We start from the raw sequence: 16,860 nt of genomic DNA, 5'->3' as shown, positions 1-16,860 counted from the left end.
ATTTTCTTAAATTCACTTTGATGAAGTTTTCATAAAGTTATAATTTACTTCAATAAATAATTTTGGGCAATTACTTAGAACATATTAAAGAAAAAGGGAGCATAACATGGGAAATCTATTAACTCATATTAAAAATATTAGGAATTATGAATATAATTCTAATTGATCATTAAAGTTTGAAAAGTAATGTTATAAAATATGAATTAAAGAAAATGAGTTGGCCAGTTAAAGTTCTCAGTAGCAAAGCAATTTATTAGTATTAAAAACTAATAAATTAAAGGCATAATTGGAGACAATAATTAATGTTTCTACTTTATCTACTAAAATATGACAGCAGATAACTAAATGAACTTTGAGATCGATGCTTCCCTTAATTCTAGGGGAAGTATTAAGAAGTGCTTTATCACTGAATCACTGCTAAAGTTTTGTTTATAGAAATATTTCTTATGATACAGGAAAAAGGAGAAAAGAATTGAATTGTTACTTTTTGACATAATTAGTGAATATTTTACCCACTGTTCTCCCAATCTACTTGTTATTAAATAGTTTGAAACAGGCACCCTGGTCAAGAATGTGAACTACATATAACTTTTGGAAAAATATCAAGTCTCATTTGTATCAAGCCTGTAACTCAAACATTAATCCAGAGAGAAAATATAAATATAGACAAGAATTTCTCAAAATTATCTTGACACAATCAATCTACAATCTCTAAAATAAATTTTTAATTCTATTTATTTTACCTACAAACCACAGTTCTCACTTTCTTCCCTCCTCCTGCTCTTCCCACCTCTCCCCCATTCACTCCTCAAAAAGGTCAAGTTCTCCCATGAGGAGTCACCAATGCCTGGCACATCAATTTGAGACAGGCCCAAGCTCCTCCCCCCTGCATTAAGTCTGAGCAGGTATCCCACCACAAGGAATGGCCTCCAAAAAGTCACATCAGGCACCAGGGATAGATCCTGGTCCCACTGTCAGGGGCCCCACAAACAGGAGTCACACAATTGTCAGCCAAGTGCAGAAGGCTGAGTTTGGTCCCAGGCAGGATCCTCAGCTGTCCATCCAGAGTATTTGAGGTCTCATGAGCTTATTACAGCTGTGTTTGTGGGTTTTCCTCTAATATCCTGACCCCCACCACTTACTCAGACAATGATTCCTCCTACTCTTTGACTGAAGTCCCAGACCTTTGCCTGGTGCTTGGCTGTGGATCTCTGCATCTGCTTTCATCAGTCACTGTATAAAGGCTCTTTGATGATAATTGGAGTATTCATCAATCTGAATATTGGGGAAGACCAGTTCAGGCACACTGTCTACTATTTCTGGAAGGGGTAGCAGGGGCCATGCTTTTGGATTCCTGGGAATTTTCCTAGCACCAGGTTTCTTCCCAACACCATAATTGCTCCTTCTAACAAGATCTCTTTTATTGCTGTTCTTCTCTATTATTTCTCTAACTGAACTATCCCATTTACTCATGTTCTGAACCCCCATTTCCTCCCATCTGCAATCCCCTTGCCCTATTTTCCCTTCCTCAGGCAATATATGGGTCCTCCTTGTTACCTAGCTTCTTTAGGGCTGTGGATTGTATCTTGGTTATCCTTTGCTTTACATCTAGTATCTACTTATGAGTGAGCACATACCATATTTGTCTTTCTGGCTCTGGGTTATCTCACTCAGGATGAGTTTTTTTCTAGTTCCATCCATTTGCCTGTAAATTGCATGATGTCACTGTTTTTTTAGAGTTCAGTAAATGTATTACATTTTCTTCGTATAAATGTACTACATTCTTTATTTATTCTTTGATTTAGGGGCATACAGGCTGTTTCCAGGTTTTGTTTATTATGAATAGTACTGCCATGAGCAGAGTTGTTCAAGTGTCCTTTTGGTATGATTGAGCATTCTACGGGTATACACTCAAAAGTGGTACTGAAAGGTCTTTAGGTAGATTGATTCCCAATTTTCTGATAAACTGCCATACTTATTTTCAAAGTAGATGTACACCTACAAGCAGTGGAGGAGTGTCCCTCTTACTCCACATCCTCTCCAACATAAGCTGTCCTCAGTGGTTTTTTCTTATCCATTCTGGCAGGTATAAGATGGTATCTAAGATTTGTTTTTATTTGCATTTCCCTGATGACTAAGGATGTTAAAGAATTCCTTAAATGTCTTTTGGTCACTTGAGATTCTTCTGTTGTGAATTCTGCTTCTATCTGTATCCCATTTTAATTAGATTATTTGGTATTGTATATCTAGTTTCTTGAGTTCTTTATATATTTTGGAGATCAGACTTTTGTCAGATGTGGGGTTGGTGAATATCACATGGACCAATGGAATAGAATCAAAGACTCTGACATTAATCCACATGCCTATGGTGAACAACTGAGTTTTGCCAAAGAAGCCAAAGTGGTACAATGGAAAAAAGAGAGCAACTTCAACAAATGGTGCTGGCATAACTGGATGTCAACATGTAGAAGATTGCAAATAGGTCCATAATCTACCACCATGAACAAAACTCAAGTCCAAGTGTATCAAAGACCTCAACCTAAATCTAGTTACATTGAACCTGATAGGAGAGAAACTGGGAAGTAGCTTGAATGGATTGGTACAGGAGACTACTTTCTATGTATAACACTAGTTGCACAGACATTGAGAGCAATAAATGGGACCTCCTGAAACCAAAATGCTTCTGTAAGGCAAAGGACATGGTAATTAGACAAACGGCAGCCTGAAATAATTTTTATGTATTGTTAAGAGAAGCTTTTTCCTTGATAAGGAGTCGTTCAGCCCGCCTGGTTCCAGATCCGCATCAGTCCCAAATAAACACACAGGAGGCTATATTCATTATGAAGCTGTTGGCCTTGCTTGTCTCTTACTGGCTAGCTCTGCTTTAAGTAATTACCCCATAATTGTTAATCTAAGTATGTCTCTTACCGGAGAATAGTTCTGGGCTCCTACCCCCATGGCGGTTACATGTTGACTCTCGTGTTTCTCCTTCCCAGAATCCTCCTGGACTCCTAGCCCCACCTATCTAGATTCCTATTGGCCATCAGTAATTTATTGACATATACACAGGACTTCCCCAACAATGTATAACTTGCAAGAAGATTTTAAGTCACTGAATACAACCTAGACCCACCACTGGAAGCCATGCTCAGCCACCAGAGATGATTAGTTGTAAATTGGTATCTTCCATTCCTAGGAATTCTCATTAGTATTCCATACCAGTCCCCAAATACTGCCTCTTCTGAACTACATCCATCTCTCCCCTCAACTTTTCCCTCCAACACATTTCCCCACCACTTGATAACTCCACTCCCATCCGCATCTGCTTCCAGTCTCCCCATAAAATACACCCTATTCCTTCTTCAAAGGGAGATCCATGCATCACCCCTAGACCTCTCCTTTTTATATAACCTCTCTGATCTACAGATTGTTGTTTTGTTATCATTTGCTTAATAGCTAATATCACTTCATAAGTGAATAAATATAATATTTAATCTTTCTGGGTCTGGGTTACCTCACTCAGGGTGATTTTTTTTAGTTGCATTCATTTGCCTGCAAATTTCATGATGTCATTTTTTGACAGCGGATATAAGACTCCATTGTATAGATGTACTATATTTTCTTTATTCATTCTTTTGTCGAGGGACATTTAGATTTTTCTTTTATTTATTTTTTCATCCCTGACTATTATGAATAAAGCCACAATGATCAAGTGTCCTTGTGACAGCATGAAGTGTCCTTTGTACATATGCCCAAGTACCACAGCGGGATCTTGAGGTAGATTGATTCCCAACTTTCTGAGAAATTGCCATATGCCACATTGATTTCCATAGTGGCTGAACAACTTTGCACTCCCACAAGGAGTAGAGGAATGTTCCCCTTGCTCCACTTCCTTACCAGTATGAGTTTTCATATGTGCTATTGATCTTTAACATTCTGACAGGACTGAGGTGGAATCTCAAAGTAGTTTTTATTTGCATTTCCCTTATGGCTAAGGATATTGAACATTTCTTTAAGTGTTTCTCAGTCACTTGAGACTTCTCTATTGAGAATTCTCTGTTAAGATCTGTTCTCCATTTTTCACTGAATTATTTGGGTTTTTATTATCTAGTTTCATGAGTTCTTTGTATATTTTGAATATTAGATCTCTTTCAGAAGTTGAATAGGTAAAATTTTTTTTTATCATTCTGTACAATGCCACTTATTCTGAGAGGGTGTCCTTTGCCTAACAGACCCTTTCAGTTTCATGAGGTCCCATTTATTAATTGCTGATCTTAGTGCCTGTAGTATAGGTTTTCTGTTCAGAAAGCCATGTCCTGTGCCAATGTGAGTCTTAGGGAAATCCCCAAGTACCCAGGCTGTTGTTCAGACAAAATGTTGTTCTCTGCAAAGTGACAGCAGGAGGGCACCCTTGTTAGGGACAACATCCTCACAACCCATTGAGTATGTAGATGTTGAGCTGGTGCCTACCTACATAGAACCCTCACCTTTATATTCTAGTCTATTTGGTGTGTGAAGGTACTCTAGGCTACCAAGAGAGAAGCATGGACTCTAACCCAAACATCAAACCTTTGGCCTACATTCCATTTCTGTGTACACAATATGCTAGAGCAATGGTGGCATAGAAATTGTGGGAGTAGCCAAACAATGTCCACTCCATGAGAAGGAATTCACATGCAACAATTCTAGGGTAACAGGAACTGGGAACCAGATAACCCAGAGACTCAGAGTGAGACCAAACACTACTGATCTAAAAATTCAATAAAATATTTCCTAGTGATATTCTTCTATACTCATAGTTTAGTGCCTTATCCAGTCATCATCAGAGATTCTTCCTCAGGCAGCAGATGAGAACATATGTAGTGACCCACAACCAGGCAATATTTGGAAAGTTTAAATTGGAAGTCTCCATCAAATACTCACTCTAGAACTCAGGAAATCCCGTGAATGGGAGGGTGGGGGAAGAAGAGTATAAGAGCCAGATGGTACAGAGGACACCAGGAAGATTAGCAATGAACATATGAGCTCACAGAGATTGAAGCAGCAAGTACAGGTTCTGTATAGGCCTACAGCAAGTCCTCTGAATATATATTATAGCTATTATCTTAGTATTTTTATGGGACTCCTGACAATGAGAATGGGTGAGTTTCTGACTCTTCTGCCTGCTCTTGGGGCTCATTTCCTCCTGTTGGATTGATCCATCCAACATCAGTACGATAGAATTTGCTTCATCTTATTATATTTTATTTTGTCATGCTTATTGTTATCTCCTAAAATATTGTTCTTTTCTAATGCAAGGCAAAATGGAGTGAATGGAAGAATAGGGTAGGTGGGGAGGAACTGGAGGAGTAGAGGGAAGGAAAACTATAATCAGAATATATTGCACGAGAAAAGAATCTAGGCTCAATAAAAGAAAATTTGTAGCAAAAAGATGTTAAATAATTGTAAGGCCTGGAGCTATGGGTCAGCAGTTAAGACCACAAGTGAAGACACATCACCATAAAAGTCAAATAAAATGAAACAAACAAGCAAGCAAAAGTGAGAAATAAAGGGAGGAATAAGAAAACCAAAGGAAATACACATCCTAACTGATCCATAAAACACAACTGAGAAACAAAATATATGGAGGAAAATCCACTATTGTAAACCTGTATGTTCAGAAACTGCTACAATTGAAACCAAAGGCACTGATACAGCATTGTGAATTTGTTTTCTGCTTTGATATATGGGCTTCTAAACGCCACTTACATGACTGTGCTGTGCAATGCCTGTAAATGCCTCTTAGGTCTAGATGTTAACTTCTTTCACTAGACTTGGGGAATCACTGCTAATTTCACTGGATGAAATGCCAGACACAAATTTCAGAAACCTACTTCTCAAAAGGATCAATGATAATGCAGAGTACTCAAATAAGCAGATAATGAAGTAAGAAAATATATTCCAGACCTTGAAAAGAAAGTTGGCAATATAGACAAAATACTAATGGGGAAAATTTTTTTAAAAACTGGAAGGGAGATTCATGTGGGATGTTGAGAATCTGGAAAAAAAACTGCACAAATTCTGGAGAGGAGATAATCAATAAATCAAATAAATAATTACAGTGGAAAGCATCATTAACACACAATAACAAACAGACAAATTTCAAGTAAGGAGGACACAGTTGAGGTAAGAAAGAATTTGGACATGTATAAAGGAAAAAACTGATCATGATCACAATGAACAAGAGTGCTAGGTTGTGTTCAACAAACAAAATCAGAGTTCCATGAGGGTAGAAGAAGGGACTAAAGTAGTCATAGACAATTTAGTCAATTAAGTTATTGAACTTTTTTGAATTTAGTGAAAGAAATGAACACCCAAGCATCAGAGGTATTACAAATGTAGTGTGCTTTGCTGCACAACATAGCCAGGTAAGAGGCACTTAAAATCTGGGATAAACAAGCAGAGAAGAAAACCCACAATACCACACTATAGTCAAGATATCCAAAAGTACAATGTAAAGACTCACTACTTACAGCTGTAAGAGAGATATTTCAACTCACATAGGGAGGGAGAAACATAAAAAAAACATGAATTATTTTGTCACCAATCCTATAATCCAGGACAGTATGAACTGATGTGTTTTGAACACTGAAAGTAAATAACTAAACAAAGTTGCTATACATAACAAACATGTCTTTTAGAGATGATGGAGAAATGAGACCATTTAAAGATTAGCACACATCAATTCAGACAATTCATCACAATTAAACCAGCACTTCAGAAAAATGCTTCCATGAATACAAAATACAAAAAATTGACGTTCTCATACATGAGAAAGTAGAAAACATTTCATGGAATGAATGACTAGACTATGAACTTGGAAGGGATCTATCAAGCCTAGCATATCAAACCAACAAAACTTTAACAGAAATGTAGGAGGAAAAGAAATAATAATAATATAACCACCTAGAAATCACCTAAAAATTAGTAAATAGCAAATACCTGTTAGTAGTAACCTTAAATATAAGTGAATTTACTCACTGATTTAAAATAAAGTGGTTAGGTACTTGTCAGTGGAGATGGGGCAGAACCATGGTTCCATGTAGCACCTCCCCCAGCTGATAGAATCCTTCATCCTTTCAGGACTTTGACTCAAGCCAAACCAGGAGTGATGACTTTGATGCTGAAAAGTAAGTTAAGGACTAGCCAGTATAATAAAACAGTGTTGGAGATTTTATTAGAGATATTTTAACATAGGCTTAAGCATGATGGTTATATGAGGACAGGGCCCCAAAAGTGGAAAAACAGGATACCCGAGATCATTGTTAATGGCTTCTCTGAAAGGGAGTCACAGAAAATAGGGAATTCCCAAGTATGGCTTTGAAATCCTCAAGAGAGTCCTAGAAAATGAGGCATACCTAATCAGAACTATTGGCTCCTCAAGGGAGAGTCACAGGGAGTAAGATACATCCAAGTAGTCAGATAAGTTCTTCAATGGAGAGTTGCAGTTACATATCTCAGTAATAGCCATGTGTACCAATGCCATTTTGTTGGCTCTCAAATTACATCTCATACTCTTGTTAAGAAACCTTTCACTGCTTTCTCTGTTTTGATGTAAGAGAAGTGAAGTGGCTCTGGAGATACCTTGGGTGTGGGTATCATCTGCTAAAGTAAACCACAAGCTACCAATATTACTGAAAATTCTGGGAAGCCACCTTTGAACTGGCAAGCTGTGGTCTCTTCTCAGGATTATTCCTCTCATTAGTAAATCAATAAGAAAGCTCACAACAACTCATTTGAATTTAAAAGAAAAATTCTAACATGAGAAATGTATAATCTTGGCAGCTGCCTCCATGAAGAAGATGGAAAAAGAAGAGAAATTGGCATGCAGACTGTAAGCAACCACACGACAAAAAGCTGGTGACACCAGGGAGTGAAAAACCCCAAAGTGTTAGAGAAAGCCTAGCTGGTCTCTACCTAGCATCTGAAAGGGACAGACAAGCAGAAGACTTTATATGGCAAACAGACCCTGCAGAACCTCATGACACTTCTGTAGTGAGTGTACAGACAGCAGGGATTTAGGGAATGACAAGTGTACTACATCATTAAGCATGGAACTAGATGCCTCTGAATTCTTGAGGGGTAGACTGTTAAAGAGGTAATTACCCACCTAACTAGATTTGAACTCTCATACTTTGGGTAGACTGGAATATTAGGACAGAGGTATGTTCCACTTTTTTTACCAAGAGAAAAGAACTGTCCCTGGAAGAAACTGCAATGCTACTGTAACACTAGGCTTGCACAAGTCCACGTCAGTCCCCTGTAAACATGGCTCCTGGTGATATTGCCAGAGAAGCTTTAAGCAGTGATCAATATCATCAGGTTTCTTTCCTTGCTGCCGACAGGAAATTTCAAGAGGATGGGGACCTCTTCTTCCCTCTCATGCCCTCCCACTTCAATTTTGCCTGTCCGTCTATCCTACTGTGCTTCGGCTTCCTGTCACCTGTGTCTAGTAAGAATCCATTGGATTGTTGTGACTTATATTTTTATGTGTGACCGTGAACTACATACACCACATAACTAAAACTTTTTTACTGTCTCTCTTATTGAAGTAAAGTCCTTTAGATGAAAATTATATACCAAAACGTTTTTGTTTAATTTCCTAAATACATCGACGTCTCTCACACTTGTTCTGTATGCTGTTTCCCACCAGGGTGAGAGCTTCCGTGCCCTGGGAAGTCAGTGGAAGAAGTGTAGCTCTACCACACTCATAATATTTTCTGCTTTCACGCTCTGGAATGCTCCTGAACAACTGCAGTAGTCAAGTGCTTTCCCACACCGTTGGCCTCCACAAGGCTGCTCTCCAGGGGATTTTTTTTTCTTACATATATATTTATATGACCAGAATTGCTGAAGAATTTACTACATTCCTGACATTCATGGGGTTTCGCTCCAGTGTGGGTTCTTTTATGCCTTTTAAAAGAACCGAGAAAGCAGAAAGATTTCCCAAAATCCTTAAGTATATATGGTTCCTCTCCGGCATTTCTTTTATGTACTTGATAGAACTATAAAATTAAATGGCTTACCATATTGTTTGCATTCATAGGATTTCTCTTCCATGTGATTACATCATTTCAGATAGGTTTGAAATTTTCCAAAATGTAAAAATAAGGAAATGATGGTACAGCATGACTGTGAATCCAATTTAGAAGCTATACAAGGTCAGTCAACTCATATTTTCCTTAAAGTGAACAAAAGCAGATGCACTGGTTATCTAGATGTTTTAACAAACTTCTTCCTCCAATATAACTCTGGAATTTCTAGAGGGTAGAAATTTAGTTACTTCTTTGTTTTCACGTATTCCTTTATTATAAGTCAATGCAAAATATGAGTATGTTGGTCCATATATATATATATATACATATATATATACATACATACATACACATCATCATCACTTGAATGGCTAAGACAGGAAGATTGCAAGCTAGGATCCCCAATAATGAGATTCTATCTTAAAACATAATGAAAACAAACACTAATATAGTGTTTAATGTGGTCATATTAATTTCAATGTGGTCATATTAAGATATAGTGATATCTGCCTCCTCAGTCGCAATTTCTGGCTGACTATTCTTGGTGTACAAGCAAGCTTTCAATGGCATGATAATAAAAGCTTAACCCTTCAGTTTACTGGATTTTTCTAATGATTTTCTTTTGTAATAAGTTTTTCAGTCTTCTTGAATTTCTAAGGCATGCATTATTAGTATCTGTAGCAATGAAAATATCTCTATGTCTTTTCAGTATTTACACTTTCTGTTTCATATATGCATCTTCTTGAAATGACAGTTGATTATAAATCACTGAAAAGCTTATGACGACAACAACCATTTCCTTATCCTTTGCTTTACTACTGACTTGTTTTGAGAGATCATTACTTTTAAAAGAACATCTAATATTTTAAGGATGAAACTTACTATATTAACTTGAATAATTCTTTTAAGGATCTGTTAAAAATATGAAGGATTTGTGTTTGTTCATAATAAAGGGTCTTGTATAACCAGGTTGTCCTCAGATTTCCTATGTAGTCAAATCTGACCTGGGAATTCGGTTCTTCTCCTTCGACTTCCTCAAGGCATGTGCTACCCTGCTGAGTTATATATTGCTAGTGATCAAGCCCAGATTCTCACACATGTTAATCTAATGCTCTGCAGACTAGACTGAACTACATGCCCAGCACAAATGCTTGCTTATTTAATGAAAAAGAATAATGATTTGTTGCTGTTGCTATTGTTGCTGTATGTAGTTGGGAAAGACAAACGACATAGTCTTCCTATGGCACCCCTAGTTGTCTCTGAATTCACTGTTCCTTCAACATCCCCAACACTGGGTTTGCAAACTTGTGATAACATGTGTAGCAGACTGCTGAATTTGTTTAAATGACATTTCAAAATATCATTGAAACTTATCTGCAAGCAGAATGAATGAAATCATGAGAATTATAATCAGTAACTCACTGTAGTGGCACATTCCCTTAAACTGGCAACTCTAATTCTCAATAGTCTAGACTGTTATTTTAAAAATCAGGCTGCAGTACACAGAGAGACACCATTAACAAAACCTACATATAGACTAGCATCATAATGAAAACACACAGATTCCAACCAGTCAGTTAAGGAATAAAGTAGTATTTTTGAAGCTCATTTTAACATATTTGTATGACCCATCTAGTACTTTATTCTTTTGCTTTGTTGTTGATTAGAGATCTATTCATGCTATTAAAATAAATCTTTTAAAAAGCTGATATTATAAAAATGAAATAAAAAATGTGAAATTTTATTCAGATTGCAGTGAGTATGATTCATCCTTTAGCTTGGCTTTTAAAGATTATTCTGATACTTTTTGCTATCAAACAATGGATAAATGTTAAATCTCTGTAATACCATGATTATTTTTAATAAGAGATTTGTGGTAGTTAAGATAATAATTAATGACTATAAATAAGTTTAGTGACTAAGTACTTGTAAATAGGTTTAATAAATGTGGAAACCAATTTCAGTAATTAAGTTTTGGAACTCACTGTATAATAAGTAATTACAGAGTATCTGTAACAAATATTAAGAGTTTCATATATATATATATGCATACACATACATACATATATATATGTATATATATGTTCCCTTTCTCTTGGAACATTCACAATAATTCTTTGGACTACAGAAAAACCACAGTTGGATCTGGAGAGATGGTTTTGTGGTTGAATGAATACTGCTCTTACACAAGACCCAAGTTTGGTTCCCAGCACCTAAATCTATTGGCTCTCAACCACTTGTGATTCTAGTTCCAGAGGAACTCTTCTGATCTCAAAAGGCTCCTCCTGTGTACACATATACACACAGATACACATGCACATAGTTATAGAAATAAATCTTTTTCAAAAACACATTATGATTTAATTTTGTTTTCTGTTAAATTTGTTGGGACCTACGTTTCTATATAATATGTTTAATTGATATTTAATAATGCTTTTCTTAAAGTTAAACAGTAAAATTGTAAGGATATAATATGGATAATTAAACCAATAAAGGAAATGAAAATATCAATATCTTGCACTTTCAAGATGAATATGAAATGCTATACTTTTATAATATCTGAAGATTAATATTTATCCATTTTAAGTCACACTATACAACATCAACTGAAATCTCAGAGGATATGAGAACAATATGGGAGAATAGTGCACACATGGTACTTGTCCTGTATATGATGCTTGTCTGAGTTAAAAGTCTATTGCTCCATTTTTTCGCTTTATCTTACACATTGAGCGACACTGAACAAAATTAAATTGACAGGTACTTACTGAATGTCTAGCAGCTGCAGCTAAAGGAGTGTATATATTTTGCATCTCTAGGTTTTGTTGCCAGCCAAGGTTTGTGCTGACAATGGATGGTTTTTGTGGGGAAGATGGAGTGAGGGAAAATATGGCATAGGAATGTCTACATTTAATGAAGAGCATTTTTAGAGCATAGGAAGAAAAATATTTAGAATTTTGTTGGTTCTAGTATAGTATATCAAAGGAGGCAGGAGAAAGTCAAGAAAGTTCACTTCCCATATCACAATCATCAAAAAGAAGAGGCTATCAACTTTAAAGTGGTGGGTCATGGGAGGGAGGGGTTTGAGAATTGGTAGTTGTAAGGGACAGAGGGAGGAAAAGTAGGAGAAACATAATATACTATTTCTATTAAAGCATATTCTTGACTGGTGTGGTGGTGCATGCCTTTAATCCCAGTACCCCGGAGGCAGAGGGAGGTGTATCTCTGTGAGTTTGAGTCCATCTTGGTATACAAAGCAAACGGTTTCAGGGCATCCAAGGCTGCTACACAGAGAAAAGAAACCCTGCATCAAAAAAAGCCAAAGCAAAACAAAACAAAATAAATTAAAAAATTAAAGATCATATTTTTATGGGTGTAGCTTCTGAAATTCCTAGGAAAAAACAATCCCACATCAAAACCTGTTCATCCACTACTCTTCTGCAATCATCCGTGAAACTTAGGATCAGGGACTATGTTGGAGATGCTGGAGCTGGACACCACAACTGTGCACTTTGATTGGTTATTATCTTCTGAAAAAGTTTCCTTTATATGTATGTAACAATAGGAAGGATGAAATTTTATAAATATATTATACTCTCAAAATTAATTTTAAAATATATTTTAAATGAAATGATATAGCAATAATAACCAAATTTCTTTACCAGAATGCCTTCAAGTCCCAGCTCCATGAGATGTGGATCAAGCTTCCACAGTTTGGGAGTTGAAAACACTACGTCAAAAGAATGTGAAAAGGATGGGGCCACTATTGGAGAAGAAATATTGACTTTGCATTCTAAATATCTTCTTGTGCTAACTATTCTGTAACCTTCCTTCTAAATAATCTCTTTCAAAGTTGGAAAGTGGAAAGTACACTGAGTGTTTCTTCTTTAAAGAGAGGTTTGGGAAGTTATCATTTATGTTTTTATCTGAATCAATTCCTGGAAGATCAGAATGTGTGCATGGTCTTGGAGTCTTATTTCCAATGTGATCACATTATATTGTAGCCCATTCGACCACAGCTAGATGTGTGATCTTGGTTCCATCAGCTTTCTTATTCAAATGTTATCTCAAGCCTCCAAAACTGAGGTAGAGGGTTCCTCAGTAAATTTGATGCAGCACACAAGTCCAGATAAGATCAGAAATTAGATGAACATCTCAGTGAACACAGATTGCACCTTTAATAAAGTTCAACATTATGATAAAAATCCCTGGACAAACTGTTGATAGAAGGAACATATCTGAATATAAAGGTTAGATTTTTGTTTGTATAAGTTAAATAAAACATGGGTATAATATGTCACATGCCTTTAGAGACAGGCTAATGGTATTTGGAAAAGTAGTATCGTAATTCATAGGTGAGAGTGGACTTACCAACTTTCAGTATCAAAGTAAAGTAGAAAACTACAGAAGAGGGTGGTGGGAATGAATAGCCAAATTCATCTTGGAGAGTTGAACCTAGTTTGGTAAGTAAGAAGTACTGTCAACTGTAGATCGCCAGCAACATTGTTTAAGAGGGGCAGCAAAGGCAGATCTGCTCTGTGCATGTGTCATAGGCATTTTAGAAAGAAGATGGGACAGAGATGGAATAAAAGCCGGGAGATCACCTGAAAACTTTCTTCTATGAAGAGTCTGTAAAAGCTGTTTTCACAAGACCACACTGTGTCTACAGCAAGGTAATCCAGACAAAAACAACTGCCTATGAACTGCATACTTTGTAAGTCTAGTCTAATGGTCAAGGAACTAAACTCTGAAACCTGGGCTGCAGAATAGACTGGGGATGTAATACAGGATTACAGTTATGACTTTGAGGAGCAGCTGAGCAGCTTTCATTGAGGTAGGAAACTCTTCTGAGCCATAGTCTAGAGTGGAACACAAACGCAAGTTCAGAATGCATGCTCTGATCTCAGGGTGGATTATTGAGGTGTTATTGTTCATCGTGATTTAACTTGTGAGAGTCTGCTCAGTGATCTGATTGGCCTGAGTGAACCAGTGAAGAAAGACTATGAGCTGAAACTGGTACCATCACTAGAGGAGAAACTACATTTGGAGTCAGAACCACAACCTAACTAACTCTCTTTCCTCCACTTCCATGGTCTCCGGTTTAACACTTAATACCAATTTAGAATATTCACTGAGCCCTCCTCTGTTCTAGGTCTCTTATTCTTTTTCCTTTTGATAGCTGTGCCTGAAGGACACAGGTGAGTTTGGAGTTAGAATTCCCCCAGCTTCCAATTACTTAGAGCTGAATTATTTTAGGTTTCCTGATTCCATTCCTTTTCTTCTTGATCATTTCATTTACCTTTAGCAGGAGCTGCTTCAGATCCTTAGCTTGTCTCTTATTGTTCCTCCTTTTATTCTTTTCCTCCTCTAGGCTGCAGTTTTCTTTACACCAAAAAAAGTAATCACTTGTCTTATTCCACTTCTGTTCTCTTCACAGTGAGCACAGTGTGCATAGAAATACCTATATGCCTTATTCTTAAAGCTCTTGGAGTTGAATGATCATAGTATTGTAGTTAACTATTATTTTATTTTCATAGTAGACATGTCCATTGATGTCCCCGCATCTGCCTGTGATGAAGAATTTCAACCAGGTAGCAGGATACAAAAATGTCATACAAAAGTCAGTAGCTTTTCTGTATACTAATTAAAAACTTACTTTGTAAGAAATAAGGAAGACAACCCCACTCAAATGCTTGCCCAAAGTATAGACCTAAGAATGAATCTAGCCAAATGGAACTCTTATGACAAAAACTTGAAAGTACTGAAGAAAGAAACCGAAGAAGACAGTAGGAGATGGAAAGACTCTCTGTACTTACAGACTGGAACATTTAATATAATAAGAGTAACTGTGACAAGATGGAATGCAGACTCAAAATGATGACACTGAAATTCCAAGGACATTCTTCACAGAATTAGAAGAAAATTATAAAATTAATAAGGAATCAAAATACCTGGATAGCAACGCAAACCTGAGCAAAAAGTGATGCTTGCTATACACAAAAACTAATTTCAAGATTTTGGACAAAGACATGGTAACAAAACAGCGTGGAACTTTCACAAAAATAAACAAATAAGCATATACATCAATAGTACACAATATAGAACCATGAAGTAAAGCCATACTACCATGGCCACCTCATTTCTGGCAAACAAATCAAAAGCAAAGATGGTCTCTTCAACAGAGGGTTCAAGAAAATTGAAGGGTAACCATAAGAGGAATGCAACTAAATCTGTATCTCTCACCTTGGGTGAGAACCAATTGAAAATACAACAAAGGCCTTTAAACAGTATCTAAGCCTTTATTGTTGTTTTTGGAGACAAGGACAGTCTAGACTTCTGCAACTAAGCTGTGACTGGCCTGAGTACCTGAGCTTCTCACCTTCGCTCCCCACACCCCCACACCTGAAACGCTCATGCCATCCCACACACAGGTGCAAAATTTACTGGTGTACATTACCACACTTGGCAAGAGTGGAAACTTCAAAATGGCACCAAGGAAACAGAGAAAAGCAGTACAGATGGTCAAGGACTGTCTGAGAGGGACTGTAGTGACAGAAGTACAAGAATTAAGTGCAAGAACTGACAAGCAGAAATACATGAATGTAAACCTCTTCTGCAAAGCAATTTTCTCAACAGATGCCTGAAATGAACGTTCATCCCACCAGCCTGGTCCCAGTGCCACGTCAACCCCAAATAATACACAGAGACTCTATTAGTTACAATGCTGTAGGCATCAGACAAAAGTCTGATCTCCAAAATATATAAAGAACTCTAGAAACTAGACACCAAAATACCAAATAATCCAATTTAAAAATGGGGTATAGGTCTACACAGAGAATTCTCCACAGAAGAGTCTAAATTTAAATGACTGAAAAATACATAAGGAATTGCTCAACATACTTAGCCATCATGGAAATGCAAATCATAAAGACTCTGAGATACCATCTTCCATAAGTCAGAATAGCTAAGATGAAAAACATCAATGATAGCACATGCCAGAGAGAATGCAGAGTAAGGAGAACACTCCTCCATTGCTGGTTGGAGTGCACACATGTACAGTCACTTTGGAAATTGTGGTTTTTCAGAAAATTGGGAATCAATCTATCTCAAGACCCAGAAATACCAATCTTGGGCATATAAACAAAAGATGTATTCTCATACCATAAGGACATTAGCTCAACTGTGTTATTAGCTAGCAGCATTATTCATAGCAGCCAGAACCTGGAAACAACCTAGATGCACCTCAATCAAAGAATAAATAAAGAAAATGTGGTACAGTTATACAATGTAGTACTATTTAGCAGAAACAAAATGGCATCTTGAAATTTGCAGGCAAAAACCCATCCTAGGTGAGGTAACCCAGACCCAGAAAGAAAAACATGGTATGTAATCACTCATGAGTGGATAATAGACATAAATCAAGGGATAACCAGTCTGTAGTCCATGACCTCAGAGGAGGTAGGTAACAAAGAGAACCATAAGAAAGACATACTTTGATCACACTGGGAAAAGGAACTAGACAATATCTCCTGAGAAAATTTTCAGCATGGGGGTGGGAAGAAAACTAGGGGATGGAGGGGAGAACATGAGGGAACAGGATACTGCAGATGGGGGAAGTGCAGAGAGGGAGAACAAGGAAACAGATATTTTGATAAAGGAAGTCATTATGAGCCTAGTGAGAAACCTGGAAGTAAGGATATTCTCGTGAATCCACAAAGATGACCACAACTAAGACCCTGTGCATTAGTGGAAAGGGTACCTGAACCGGCCTTGTAATCAGATTGAA

The 16,860-nt window shown here is 37.0% G+C and overlaps 1 long non-coding RNA gene across 1 annotated transcript in view; it reads left to right on the top strand.

Annotated features, from left to right (window-relative positions):
• Window positions 1-11,585, top strand: part of LOC121140932 — a 33,955-nt gene extending 22,370 nt beyond the window's left edge. The window contains exon 2 of the long non-coding RNA XR_005877888.1: window positions 8,693-11,585. This is a non-coding gene — a long non-coding RNA (uncharacterized LOC121140932). The remainder of the gene's footprint in view (window positions 1-8,692) is intronic.
• Window positions 11,586-16,860: the final 5,275 nt, after the last annotated feature.

The sequence above is a fragment of the Mesocricetus auratus genome, unplaced genomic scaffold, assembly GCF_017639785.1.
Source record: "Mesocricetus auratus isolate SY011 unplaced genomic scaffold, BCM_Maur_2.0 Super-Scaffold_100006, whole genome shotgun sequence".
NCBI classification, from domain to species: domain Eukaryota; kingdom Metazoa; phylum Chordata; class Mammalia; order Rodentia; family Cricetidae; genus Mesocricetus; species Mesocricetus auratus.
Note: the sequence above shows the minus strand (reverse complement) of the source record. Positions and strands in the feature narration are given on the sequence as shown.